Genomic DNA, 11,892 nt, shown 5'->3' on the forward strand with positions numbered 1-11,892 from the left:
TCAGTAGAGGTTAAAATCCTAGCAGGGCTGTTGATCCAAAATGGCCAATGGAAGGATTCATTGAGTTCAACCAAGTTATGTGTAAGGAATGGAAATGAGCTGCCCTTCTGTATCACTCATGTTCCAAGTTGGCGGTAATGCAACATGTCATAATATGGGTGCTTGCAAAGAGACGGTTGACAGTTGTATAAGCGAAAGTTGCGGTGGTTATGAGGTGGACATAATGCACTTTCAATAGGAACCGCAATTCCAGGTCGTTTGTCTGGCACCAACATAAGTGATAATACAAATGGCGCTGGAGGAAATAGGTTTGCCCATTTGGTTAATCTATATGCATCCACATAGTCGGTGTCTTGATGGATTGGATCCTCTTTGTGGCAGAGTCTAAAGATATTTTTGATCAGAAGGCAAGTGATAGAGATTGGATTGATGTGCAACTTCGGTGGGGAGATTATGATTCTCATGACCTTGAACGGGAGCGTATAGGAAAGGGCCTGCAACTTTATTCTTCGGAACCAACAGAACCGTATTTGTCATCTCAAAATTGTGTACAATAATAATGGGTATTTGTTACAGTCAATATGTTCAGTTGATGCAGAGTGTGATAAGGTATTGATTGTATTTCTATTCCAAAACGTGGGTATCAGAGAAAACGCAGAACTAGGTATCAGAGGTAGCCAAGAAGGTAATAGCAGTCGAGTTGGATCCTCGTATGGTGCTGGAATTGCAGCGCAGGGTACAAGGCACAAGCAGTGCCATTCGGCTGCAGGTCATTCAAGGAGATGTTCTCAAATGTGAACTGCCTTATTTCGATGTGTGTGTGTAGCAAATATTCCTTATCAGATATCTTCTCCGCTTACATTTAAATTGTTATCACACAGACCAATTTTAGATGTGTCGTTATCATGTTCCAAAGAGAGTTTGCTATGAGACTTGTTGCAAATCCAGGAGATAATTTGTATTGCCGGCTTTGAGTGAATACTCAATTGCTAGCTCGTGTTTCACATCTCTTGAAAGTTGGCAAGAACAATTTCAGGCCTCCTCCAAAAGTTGACTCCTCGGTTGTACGTATTGAACCCTGTAATCCTCTTCCTCCAATTAGTTTCAAGGAATGGGATGGCATGGTTCGCCTCTGTTTTAATTGTAAAAATAAGACTTTAGGGGCGATCTTTAGGCAAAAGGCTATCTTATCACTACTGAAAAAGAACTTCAAGACATTTCAAGCATTGCAAGAAGCATGTCAGAAGACAAATGAGTCTGAGAACAATTCCAGAAGATATGGATATTCTCGATGAAAAATTGCTTGAGAATATTGATGATACAACTGTCAAAGGTTTGAATGGATACAGAGTTACCGCACGGATCCTTCAGCTAGTACCCAAGATTGAGAACTTCCGTTCCACCCTGAGATGTATCAAGTTTTGGGCAAAGAGGAGAGGAATATATTCACATACTTTCGGGTTTCTTGGAGGAATACACTGGGCTGTGCTTGTTGCACGGGTTTGCCAAATGTTTCCAAATGCCACCGTCAGTATGCTGGTTTCAAGATTCTTTTGGATATATGCACATTGGCAGTGGCCAACTCCAGTGACATTGGTGGAGACCCAGCCTGATTATTCTGATGGATCAGATAGACATCACCATATGCCAATTATCATACCAGTGTACCCCTATAGTCGCTGCAGTTACAATGTTACAAAAAGCACCCTACAAAAACTCAAGTCAGAATTTTCACGTGGCTGGGATGCAATAATGAAAATGGAGTTAAATTGGAGCACTTTGCCAAACAGTGGTGACTGGAATGTACTCTTTGAACGGTTTCCTTTCTGCTCTAGTTATGATTTTTTCATTCAAATCCATGTTACAGCTTCAGATGAAGATGATTTTCAGAGTTGGAGAGGGTGGTTTGAATCACGTTTCTGTCATCTTCTCTTGAAGTTTGAAAAGCTTCCAGCATACTGTGATCCAAATCCATACCCATATTTTGACAAGAATCTAAAGGAAGCCACCAACAGGGTAGTTTTTCCATAATGACCAATAGCAACAGCTGCAACCAGTGGGTTTGTCTACGATGGCAGTATCTTTCAAATGGTGAACCGTGAAGCCTAGCAAACAGCAGCTATTCAATTTTGTGAGGATTTTAGAGGAAGATAGTGTTTTTTAAATCACACAGCAGTTTCGTAGCGCGCTACGAAACTGCTGTAGGTGGTGTTTTTAACATAAACAGACAGTTTGGTATACAAGCGGGAATTTTAAAAAGAGAGACACCTGTCCATCAATACAGCCTATAGCTCATCCAGGATGTGGAAATCTGCTCTATTTTGGTTAATGAAAGGTTAAAAGCATACTCCTTTGGATTCGAATATGTTGAGGCAAACTAAAGACCGACAATCAGGAACAGTTTCCTATATTTCAGGGTGTGGGAGAACATGTTATATTAGAGGCCAACAAGCAACTACAGACACCTGTCACAGCCAAACTTAAATAAGCCATGTGTCAGAGGATAAACCTGTTCTCTCATTTTCCTCGCAGGAGCACCAGTTTGATTGTAATAAATGCTATTTCCAGCATGATGTAGAAGTAGAGTTTTAATTGTTTTAGGATTCCAGCGCTGTCAATGAATAGTCAGCTGTAATTATTAGTTAGTTAAAGGTTAGTAGGTGTCATCATAGGGAGAATCGAGCTCCCCTCATGCTGGAGGAGGAAGCTCCAGGTAGTTAGAAGCATATTCCTATATATGGCTAGATCATCTATGTATTCAGGGTTGGAGACTTTTTGGCTCAATTGCTGCTCTATGTGCAGACTGTGTATATTTTTAACCTAATGCAGAATTTCTACTTAGACAACTCAAGATTCATGAAGAGTTCTTGTATGTTCTTGTTTTGATGGCATCTTCCAATACTTACATTGCAGTGAGGTTTACTTATGATACTCAGAATTCATCAATGATGCTCTGACTTCCTTCATAGATAAACTAATTGTGTTTCACTGTTTTATATTTGCATTTCTGCACTTGAACTCTATAATGCCTTGACTTCCATGCTAGGTAAAATGTTTTGGCTTCACTACTCAGGATTCAAAGAGGGTTTTTAATGTCCTATTGTCTCATGGCTTTCCTCTTTCACTTACTTGCAGTGGTATGAATACATGTTACTTAGAATTCATCAATGATGCTCTAACTTCCTTCATGTATTTATAAACTGTGTTTCCTTGCACTGTATCTTTGTTTTGTTGATGTATAAAAACTCTCTATGCCCTGACTTCATGTTAAAGCTGATCTTGCTGTGGTACTGAACATACTTTGACTCCATAGCCCAATGGTAGCCAGCCTTCATCTTTCAACCTATAAACATATACAATCACAAACTATAGAGTTAGCCATCTATCTTATTCTTTAATCAAAATCTTTAACCCTTTGAGAGAGCCCTCTCAGGCTGAGGAGGCTAAGCCTCAGCCAAAAGTTTGGTTTGAAATAGTTACTCAAAGTCTTCCTGATCAACAGCTATCAGGGGCATGATTTTGTGATAACATTTTGGTGCGTCTACCGGGAGCCTGATGATTACTCATTCCCGAAGTTTTAAGATTGAATTTCTGAAGGTAGCAGGAGTTCAAAGTGGTTTTCAAGGCTGCAAATCTACCTTGGCGACTCCATTGTTGAAGAATTCAAAATTCATACATTCATGGTGATTCCACTGGAGTTATGAAGGACCCAGAAGCTACCGTTCTTAGTTCAAGGTATGCATGCATAGATTTTTGAAGAATTCATGGTTTCCCAAATCATTTTCCCAAGGATGCATATTTTCTAAGGAATGGTCCCAAATTTAATGGAGAAGATTTGAGTTTAACTCTGAAGCATATCTCAGATTTCTGTCATTTTGCTGGGCTTCTTAGAGTTAAACATGAAGATGTTTGCATTATGTTATTTTATGATTCACTTCAAGGGAAATGCAAACAATGGATTGAAAGCTTTCCTGCCAAATCCATTAAGTCATTTCAAGACCTTTGGCTCATGTTTTTGGAGGAATGGATAGATAGGTCAGAGTTGGTGACAGACTCTCCTTCAGTTGAGGGTTTCAAACAATGGAATGATGATCATATTAATGAAGAAATAGGTGAAAATTTTTCTTTGTCCTTGTCCTCGTATCTAAAGTCCTTTGACTGCAAGGCAGAGGATAAGATGAGCTTTTTGGATGAATTTGCTGCGGACATTGAGAAAGAAATTGAAGGTTTAGAAGGTCAAATTCAGGCATATAGTTTCCATAATCATGATCATTATTTTCAGAAGCTTTCTATGACAAAACACAAGGAAAGAGTGCTGGTTCCTTTCTCTTTTACGCTTGAGGAAATGCACACTGCTGTTGAAGATCAGTTTGCACAGCCAGAAGGTTACAAGAAGAATCAAGCTGTTCATGTGTTCTGGGATCCTATAGCTGATTACATGGAAGAGTTTTACTCTCCAGTGCTTCAGTTTACTTATAAAGATCAGAGACAATTTCAGTGGCAGCGGTCATCACACTGTCAGATTGGCTCTGAACTCCAATGCGGTCAAAGAAATAAAATATCAGATAAAACAGAGGATTGGCTACATTGGAAATTTCATATTGATTGAGCAGAAAGAAATTGAAATTGTTAGGGTAGGTAGGTATAGGTAAATGCAAATAAGCTCAAGGTCAACTGAGCATTTTTCATTAGAAGTAGCTTTCCTTCTCCTACAGTCATGCTTGTCAAGCAAATTTCTGTTTGTCAAATAAATTCTATAAGGCACTGGAACTGCAGGTTCTTAGTGCACCACAAGGGCACACTATCCCAAGTGGAGCCACTGTTATCACTGAAAATGTTGTTGCCAAAAATTTTTAGCCTAGCTTAAAGACAGGGTGTTTTCGCAGCGCCTGAATTCTTTTTTAGCAGTTTCGCAGCGCTACATGTTTAGGTGTTTTCATAGCATGCTATGAAATTGGGGATTTGTTCGAGTTTTCAGTAGAGGTTAAAATCCTAGCAGGGCTGTTGATCCAAGATGGCCAATGGAAGGATTCATTGAGTTCAACCAAGTTATGTGTAAGGAATGGAAATGAGCTGCCCTTCTGTATCACTCATGTTCCAAGTTGGCAGTAATGCAACATGTCATAATATGGGTGCTTGCAAAGAGACGGTTGACAGTTGTATAAGCGAAAGTTGCGGTGGTTATGAGGTGGACATAATGCACTTTCAATAGGAACCGCAATTCCAGGTCGTTTGTCTGGCACCAACATAAGTGATAATACAAATGGCGCTGGAGGAAATAGGTTTGCCCATTTGGTTAATCTATATGCATCCACATAGTCGGTGTCTTGATGGATTGGATCCTCTTTGTGGCAGAGTCTAAAGATATTTTTGATCAGAAGGCAAGTGATAGAGATTGGATTGATGTGCAACTTCGGTGGGGAGATTATGATTCTCATGACCTTGAACGGGAGCGTATAGGAAAGGGCCTGCAACTTTATTCTTCGGAACCAACAGAACCGTATTTGTCATCTCAAAATTGTGTACAATAATAATGGGTATTTGTTACAGTCAATATGTTCAGTTGATGCAGAGTGTGATAAGGTATTGATTGTATTTCTATTCCGAACCGTGGGTATCAGAGAAAACGCAGAACTAGGTATCAGAGGTAGCCAAGAAGGTAATAGCAGTCGAGTTGGATCCTCGTATGGTGCTGGAATTGCAGCGCAGGGTACAAGGCACAAGTAGTGCCATTCGGCTGCAGGTCATTCAAGGAGATGTTCTCAAATGTGAACTGCCTTATTTCGATGTGTGTGTGTAGCAAATATTCCTTATCAGATATCTTCTCCGCTTACATTTAAATTGTTATCACACAGACCAATTTTAGATGTGCCGTTATCATGTTCCAAAGAGAGTTTGCTATGAGACTTGTTGCAAATCCAGGAGATAATTTGTATTGCCGGCTTTGAGTGAATACTCAATTGCTAGCTCGTGTTTCACATCTCTTGAAAGTTGGCAAGAACAATTTCAGGCCTCCTCCAAAAGTTGACTCCTCGGTTGTACGTATTGAACCCTGTAATCCTCTTCCTCCAATTAGTTTCAAGGAATGGGATGGCATGGTTCGCCTCTGTTTTAATTGTAAAAATAAGACTTTAGGGGCGATCTTTAGGCAAAAGGCTATCTTATCACTACTGAAAAAGAACTTCAAGACATTTCAAGCATTGCAAGAAGCATGTCAGAAGACAAATGAGTCTGAGAACAATTCCAGAAGATATGGATATTCTCGATGAAAAATTGCTTGAGAATATTGATGATACAACTGTCAAAGGTTTGAATGGATACAGAGTTACCGCACGGATCCTTCAGCTAGTACTCAAGATTGAGAACTTCCGTTCCACCCTGAGATGTATCAAGTTTTGGGCAAAGAGGAGAGGAATATATTCACATACTTTCGGGTTTCTTGGAGGAATACACTGGGCTGTGCTTGTTGCACGGGTTTGCCAAATGTTTCCAAATGCCACCGTCAGTATGCTGGTTTCAAGATTCTTTTGGATATATGCACATTGGCAGTGGCCAACTCCAGTGACATTGGTGGAGACCCAGCCTGATTATTCTGATGGATCAGATAGACATCACCATATGCCAATTATCATACCAGTGTACCCCTATAGTCGCTGCAGTTACAATGTTACAAAAAGCACCCCACAAAAACTCAAGTCAGAATTTTCACGTGGCTGGGATGAAATAATGAAAATGGAGTTAAATTGAAGCACTTTGCCAAACAGTGGTGACTGGAATGTACTCTTTGAACGGTTTCCTTTCTGCTCTAGTTATGATTTTTTCATTCAAATCCATGTTACAGCTTCAGATGAAGATGATTTTCAGAGTTGGAGAGGGTGGTTTGAATCACGTTTCTGTCATCTTCTCTTGAAGTTTGAAAAGCTTCCAGCATACTGTGATCCAAATCCATACCCATATTTTGACAAGAATCTAAAGGAAGCCACCAACAGGGTAGTTTTTCCATAATGACCAATAGCAACAGCTGCAACCAGTGGGTTTGTCTACGATGGCAGTATCTTTCAAATGGTGAACCGTGAAGCCTAGCAAACAGCAGCTATTCAATTTTGTGAGGATTTTAGAGGAAGACAGTGTTTTTTAAATCACACAGCAGTTTCGTAGCGCGCTACGAAACTGCTGTAGGTGGTGTTTTTAACATAAACAGGCAGTTTGGTATACAAGCGGGAATTTTAAAAAGAGAGACAACTGTCCATCAATACAGCCTACAGCTCATCCAGGATGTGGCAATCCGCTCTATTTTGGTTAATGAAAGGTTAAAAGCATACTCCTTTGGATTCGAATATGTTGAGGAAAACCAAAGACCGACAATCAGGAACAGTTTCCTATATTTCAGGGTGTGGGAGAACATGTTATATTAGAGGCCAACAAGCAACTACAGACACCTGTCACAGCCAAACTTAAAGAAGCCATGTGTCAGAGGATAAACCTGTTCTCTCATTTTCCTCGCAGGAGCACCAGTTTGATTGTAATAAATTCTATTTCCAGCATGATGTAGAAGTAGAGTTTTAATTGTTTTAGGATTCCAGCGCTGTCAATGAATAGTCAGCTGTAATTATTAGTTAGTTAAAGGTTAGTAGGTGTCATCATAGGGAGAATCGAGCTCCCCTCATACTGGAGGAGGAAGCTCCAGGTAGTTAGAAGTATATTCCTATATATGGCTAGATCATCTATGTATTCAGGGTTGGAGACTTTTTGGCTCAATTGCTGCTCTATGTGCAGACTGTGTATATTTTTAACCTAATGCAGAATTTCTACTTAGACAACTCAAGATTCATGAAGAGTTCTTGTATGTTCTTGTTTTGATGGCATCTTCCAATACTTACATTGCAGTGAGGTTTACTTATGATACTCAGAATTCATCAATGATGCTTTGACTTCCTTCATAGATAAACTAATTGTGTTTCACTGTTTTATATTTGCATTTCTGCACTTGAACTCTATAATGCCTTGACTTCCATGCTAGGTAGAATGTTTTGGCTTCACTACTCAGGATTCAAAGAGGGTTTTTAATGTCCTATTGTCTCATGGCTTTCCTCTTTCACTTACTTGCAGTGGTATGAATACATGTTACTTAGAATTCATCAATGATGCTCTAACTTCCTTCATGTATTTATAAACTGTGTTTCCTTGCATTGTATCTTTGTTTTGTTGATGTATAAAAACTCTCTATGCCCTGACTTCATGTTAAAGCTGATCTTGCTGTGGTACTGAACATACTTTGACTCCATAGCCCAATGGTAGCCAGCCTTCATCTTTCAACCTATAAACATATACAATCACAAACTATAGAGTTAGCCATCTATCTTATTCTTTAATCAAAATCTTTAACCCTTTGAGAGAGCCCTCTCAGGCTGAGGAGGCTAAGCCTCAGCCAAAAGTTTGGTTTGAAATAGTTACTCAAAGTCTTCCTGATCAACAGCCTATCAGGGGCATGATTTTGTGATAACATTTTGGTGCGTCTACCGGGAGCCTGATGATTACTCATTCCCGAAGTTTTAAGATTGAATTTCTGAAGGTAGCAGGAGTTCAAAGTGGTTTTCAAGGCTGCAAATCTACCTTGGCGAATCCATTGTTGAAGAATTCAAAATTCATACATTCATGGTGATTCCACTGGAGTTATGAAGGACCCAGAAGCTACCATTCTTAGTTCAAGGTATGCATGCATAGATTTTTCAAGAATTCATGGTTTCCCAAATCATTTTCCCAAGGATGCATATTTTCTAAGGAATGGTCCCAAATTTAATGGAGAAGATTTGAGTTTAACTCTGAAGCATATCTCAGATTTCTGTCATTTTGCTGGGCTTCTTAGAGTTAAACATGAAGATGTTTGCATTATGTTATTTTATGATTCACTTCAAGGGAAATGCAAACAATGGATTGAAAGCTTTCCTGCCAAATCCATTAAGTCATTTCAAGACCTTTGGCTCATGTTTTTGGAGGAATGGATAGATAGGTCAGAGTTGGTGACAGACTCTCCTTCAGTTGAGGGTTTCAAACAATGGAATGATGATCATATTAATGAAGAAATAGGTGAAATTTTTCTTTGTCCTTGTCCTTGTATCTAAAGTCCTTTGACTGCAAGGCAGAGGATAAGATGAGCTTTTTGGATGAATTTGTTGCGGACATTGAGAAAGAAATTGAAGGTTTAGAAGGTCAAATTCAGGCATATAGTTTCCATAATCATGATCATTATTTTCAGAAGCTTTCTATGACAAAACACAAGGAAAGAGTGCTGGTTCCTTTCTCTTTTACGCTTGAGGAAATGCACACTGCTGTTGAAGATCAGTTTGCACAGCCAGAAGGTTACAAGAAGAATCAAGCTGTTCATGTGTTCTGGGATCCTATAGCTGATTACATGGAAGAGTTTTACTCTCCAGTGCTTCAGTTTACTTATAAATATCAGAGACAATTTCAGTGGCAGCGGTCATCACACTGTCAGATTGGCTCTGAACTCCAATGCGGTCAAAGAAATAAAATATCAGATAAAACAGAGGATTGGCTACATTGGAAATTTCATATTGATTGAGCAGAAAGAAATTGAAATTGTTAGGGTAGGTAGGTATAGGTAAATGCAAATAAGCTCAAGGTCAACTGAGCATTTTTCATTAGAAGTAGCTTTCCTTCTCCTACAGTCATGCTTGTCAAGCAAATTTCTGTTTGTCAAATAAATTCTATAAGGCACTGGAACTGCAGGTTCTTAGTGCACCACAAGGGCACACTATCCCAAGTGGAGCCATTGTTATCACTGAAAATGTTGTTGCCGAAAAATTTTAGCCTAGCTTAAAGACAGGGTGTTTTCGCAGCGCCTGAATTCTTTTTTAGCAGTTTCGCAGCGCTACATGTTTAGGTGTTTTCGTAGCATGCTACGAAATTGGGGATTTGTTCGAGTTTTCAGTAGAGGTTAAAATCCTAGCAGGGCTGTTGATCCAAGATGGCCAATGGAAGGATTCATTGAGTTCAACCAAGTTATGTGTAAGGAATGGAAATGAGCTGCCCTTCTGTATCACTCATGTTCCAAGTTGGCGGTAATGCAACATGTCATAATATGGGTGCTTGCAAAGAGACGGTTGACAGTTGTATAAGCGAAAGTTGCGGTGGTTATGAGGTGGACATAATGCACTTTCAATAGGAACCGCAATTCCAGGTCGTTTGTCTGGCACCAACATAAGTGATAATACAAATGGCGCTGGAGGAAATAGGTTTGCCCATTTGGTTAATCTATATGCATCCACATAGTCGGTGTCTTGATGGATTGGATCCTCTTTGTGGCAGAGTCTAAAGATATTTTTGATCAGAAGGCAAGTGATAGAGATTGTGTTGATGTGCAACTTCGGTGGGGAGATTATGATTCTCATGACCTTGAACGGGAGCGTATAGGAAAGGGCCTGCAACTTTATTCTTCGGAACCAACAGAACCGTATTTGTCATCTCAAAATTGTGTACAATAATAATGGGTATTTGTTACAGTCAATATGTTCAGTTGATGCAGAGTGTGATAAGGTATTGATTGTATTTCTATTCCGAACCGTGGGTATCAGAGAAAATGCAGAACTAGGTATCAGAGGTAGCCAAGAAGGTAATAGCAGTCGAGTTGGATCCTCGTATGGTGCTGGAATTGCAGCGCAGGGTACAAGGCACAAGCAGTGCCATTCGGCTGCAGGTCATTCAAGGAGATGTTCTCAAATGTGAACTGCCTTATTTCGATCTGTGTGTGTAGCAAATATTCCTTATCAGATATCTTCTCCGCTTACATTTAAATTGTTATCACACAGACCAATTTTAGATGTGCCGTTATCATGTTCCAAAGAGAGTTTGCTATGAGACTTGTTGCAAATCCAGGAGATAATTTGTATTGCCATCTTTGAGTGAATACTCAATTGCTAGCTCGTGTTTCACATCTCTTGAAAGTTGGCAAGAACAATTTCAGGCCTCCTCCAAAAGTTGACTCCTCGGTTGTACGTATTGAACCCTGTAATCCTCTTCCTCCAATTAGTTTCAAGGAATGGGATGGCATGGTTCGCCTCTGTTTTAATTGTAAAAATAAGACTTTAGGGGCGATCTTTAGGCAAAAGGCTATCTTATCACTACTGAAAAAGAACTTCAAGACATTTCAAGCATTGCAAGAAGCATGTCAGAAGACAAATGAGTCTGAGAACAATTCCAGAAGATATGGATATTCTCGATGAAAAATTGCTTGAGAATATTGATGATACAACTGTCAAAGGTTTGAATGGATACAGAGTTACCGCACGGATCCTTCAGCTAGTACCCAAGATTGAGAACTTCCGTTCCACCCTGAGATGTATCAAGTTTTGGGCAAAGAGGAGAGGAATATATTCACATACTTTCGGGTTTCTTGGAGGAATACACTGGGTTGTGCTTGTTGCACGGGTTTGCCAAATGTTTCCAAATGCCACCGTCAGTATGCTGGTTTCAAGATTCTTTTGGATATATGCACATTGGCAATGGCCAACTCCAGTGACATTGGTGGAGACCCAGCCTGATTATTCTGATGGATCAGATAGACATCACCATATGCCAATTATCATACTAGTGTACCCCTATAGTCGCTGCAGTTACAATGTTACAAAAAGCACCCCACAAAAACTCAAGTCAGAATTTTCACGTGGCTGGGATGCAATAATGAAAATGGAGTTAAATTGGAGCACTTTGCCAAACAGTGGTGACTGGAATGTACTCTTTGAACGGTTTCCTTTCTGCTCTAGTTATGATTTTTTCATTCAAATCCATGTTACAGCTTCAGATGAAGATGATTTTCAGAGTTGGAGAGGGTGGTTTGAATCACGTTTCTGTCATCTTCTCTTGAAGTTTGAA

The 11,892-nt window shown here is 39.7% G+C and overlaps 2 pseudogenes; both read left to right on the forward strand.

Annotated features, from left to right (window-relative positions):
- The first annotated feature begins 356 nt into the window (after window positions 1-356).
- On the forward strand, window positions 357-2,031 carry LOC149228020 (uncharacterized; annotated as a pseudogene).
- An 8,273-nt stretch (window positions 2,032-10,304) lies between these two features.
- Window positions 10,305-11,243, forward strand: LOC149228021 (ribosomal RNA small subunit methyltransferase pseudogene; annotated as a pseudogene).
- Window positions 11,244-11,892: the final 649 nt, after the last annotated feature.

This window comes from Pinus tabuliformis, chromosome J, assembly GCF_031772625.1.
Source record: "Pinus tabuliformis cultivar Carrire ecotype Pingquan chromosome J, CPIR1, whole genome shotgun sequence".
Taxonomy (NCBI): Eukaryota; Viridiplantae; Streptophyta; class Pinopsida; order Pinales; family Pinaceae; genus Pinus; species Pinus tabuliformis.